This window comes from Crocodylus porosus, unplaced genomic scaffold (genome assembly GCF_001723895.1).
Source record: "Crocodylus porosus isolate Cpor-Errol unplaced genomic scaffold, CroPor_comp1, whole genome shotgun sequence".
Classification (NCBI taxonomy): Eukaryota; Metazoa; Chordata; order Crocodylia; family Crocodylidae; genus Crocodylus; species Crocodylus porosus.
Window position 1 is genome coordinate 32,563,077 of NW_017728909.1, and position 3,253 is coordinate 32,566,329.

Here is a 3,253-nt window from a genome sequence, read left to right on the forward strand (position 1 = left end):
CCCCGGCTTCCTATGTCTTTTCTGTTCTGACTCCCACCTATCTAAAGGTCTCTTGCTTCTGTTTATCTCCCTTTCTGCTTCTTTTCTTGCATTTTCACAATGTTTTTCCTTCTTTTTCTCTGCTCTCTGCCCCCTCCCCCTTCACTTCTGGTTTCTTTGCCTGCAAGTTGCTACTTTACAGCTTGTTTCTTACTGTTTCTTTTTCTTTATTTCTTTCTTTCCTTTCTGCTTGTTTGTTTTGGGGAGTTATCTTTTTCTATATCTTTTCTTTCAAGGAGTGCTCTTAATTCCCCCCCCTTTTCTTTTTTTCTGTTTCTGTTTCTTTCCTAATCCTTATAACTCCCACCCCCTAGCTCTTTTCACTCCACCCCTTTCCCTCTCCCATTTAGTATTTTATGGTTGCATTCCCAGACAGTTATCTCTGTAGTTAATATATTCATCTTTTTTTTCATTCTCTTAGCTTTTAGCTTTTGAAATTAACCCTGTACTAGCAGGAATGGCTGCTCCTACACCCAGCAGCTGGCATGAAGATGCCTTTCAAGATCTCCCCCTTACCCACGTCTTGAGGGTTCACACCCCTCCCTATGTTGGGGTCGAGGTCTGCATAGGTGCCCTAGCTGGTCTCCTGGGACAGCGTAACAATGCAGTGAGCGCTTCTACCCTGGTCAACAGGGTGTGCACAGAGGACCTGGACATCGCGGGTGTACACTATCTTGTCACACCCCTAGACACCCAGACAGTGAGGGTGGAGATTTCCAACATGCCTCCAGACGTGACTGATCCGGAGCTAGCCAAGGAACTCAAGCCGTATGGGGTTCCTTCAAGTCCCTTTCAGAGACTGATGATCAGAAGTAAGGACCGAATCTGAAGCATGTCCTATCCTTTTGAAGGCTTCTTTCATGCTCCTCAGGAAGGGCCCCCAGTCTCTGCTTTGCTCCTTGAACCTCAAGCTTGACAGGTGGAAGCTTGTGATTTATTTTTCCTTGTGGGAGGCCATGTGTTTCCAGTGTGGAACTTCTACCCACCTAGCAGCCCAGTGCCTGCAGGGGAAAGCGGCCAGAACATCAGCGACTGCAGTGGCGCCAAACAATGGTGCATCACTTTTAAGACACAGGCCCTGCCCAGTGAGGGCTCTTCCTGACCTCCTTTCACCCCTGTTCCATCTGAAGGTGCTAGGGTCTCTGGTGTGAGAGCACCATCCAGAAGAGGGGCTAGGACTACTCCCCAACCCTCTGTCTGGGATGGGCACTATTGGCTCCCACAAGCCATCCTTTACTTACCTGTCACCAAGCGGGCCAAAGCGTGGTCAACCTGGAGAACAAGGTAGCTGCCTTCAGCCTGCAAGCCCTTTAGTGATTCCTCTATGGCAAGTTCCTGTAGAGGGTGGGGTCCCTTGCCTTTGACCAGGAGCTCTTTCTGCTGGACCTCACACTCTTGAACTGGGCGGTAATTCTGGCATTGTACTGCAGCACGGTATGAGCCAGGCAGGCCACTTTCCACCTTCAGCCCTGGGCCCAGTGCCTCTAGTTCCTGCAGCTGCTGATGGAGCCCCTGGTGCACAACCCAGCCCTGAGATGCCCCGTGTCGAGCCGAGCCTCCACCAGCCTCACAGCCACCCTCATCTGGGTGCATGTCTTCCATCTGGGCCATCTCCTTGACCCTGATCAGTTGGCCTGGCTCTCATCCAAGGCCTTGACCACTCAGCTGGGCATACATTCTTTCCACAGCATGGGCCATCTCCTGTGTGACATCCAGGCTGCCCTCCCACTGGAGGCAGCAGCCACCCTGAATGACCATCTCTAGGCACATCAGGTCCCCTTCACTGTGGATGCCCTAAGCGAGGCCTTACCTCTGGTGCTGGTCACCCTGGCCAAGGCCAGCAAGCTAGCCAGCAAACCTGGCTCCCTGTTGATGTTCCCCGTACCTTCCAACAGTGACACAGGTTGCCCCTCTTCTTCTCTGCCATGTAGAAGTCTATATGACTGAGTAGTTCATGTCCACCATGCCCAGGTGCTGGCAGGCTGCCTTGGTACACCGTAATGATGGCACCTGGGGCCACCAGATTTCCCACCAGGCACCCAACTTGGCACACATTGTATAAGCCACCAACCACTAAGAAGACTGGCAACCTGCAGTGGCAGTTACTGTATGACATCCTAGCCACTGGCACTTTTGCACCCCACTTTGACCCAGCTGCCTCGACGGCCTACCGCTTCTGCCCCAGGGGCATTGAGGAGAAGCTCTTTCATGCCTTTCTTGACTGTCCCTGCCTGCGTAGTCATATATAATTGCTTTTTTACATATAGACAAATTTAATTGCTTCCTTATCTCCTTCTATATTGTTCCTTTCTTAGACTTCACAGAGGGTGCATCTACATGAGACACTGACTGTGCAGTAGCCAAATAATACTGCACAGTAACACATGATAGCATGGACAGTGCTAATATGCTACTGCACAGTATTATTAGGCTACTATGCAGTAGCATCACTTAAAAGTTGTTTACTGGCACTACTGTGCAGTAACTGAATACTGTATTATCCTTACACAGAGCAGGTTCCATGTAGTTGCTGTTGCTGGATTAATTTTCCTCCCTCCATGGGATGGACCTCTGTCAGCAGTGCAAGTGACCAACCAGGGAAGGCTGGACGTGTGTATGTATAGCCATGTAATCTCCTGTTTCTGACTTATGACCCATTAACTCTTCTCTATATTTCTTTGTACTATTTTTCTGTCCCAATGATTCCTGGTTCACTGAAATCTGAGTAAAATTGAAGCAAGCTATTTTCTTTCATGAAAGTACAAGAATGGGCTCACTCAATAGGTTCTTCTACATTCTGGAATGTTCCCGTCAAGCAATATATATGTCAACATGTTTAATTTATGATTTAGACAGACAAGCACTATTCTGGAGATACGCACCACTGCCTGAGCTTTATCCTTCAGCTTTATCATATGAGTCATAGTTAAAGATCCCATTTCCTTAGACATGCTCAAACTCTGTCACTAAAGACAATACAGGATTCTCGTCAGTGTATATACAGTGAGCTTTTTAAATAATTTTCCATATCATACACATAAGCAGCCCCAATGTGGGCACTAAAGCAAGGCAAAATTTGCTTGCTTAGTTTATATTTGTAAAACAGTATTTTCTTTATAAATTTACCTTCATGTTATTATAATTTGTTAGTAGCGCAGACTTGCATAATAAGTTTGGAGGCCTCTTTAATGACCTACACATTTTTTTACTGCCA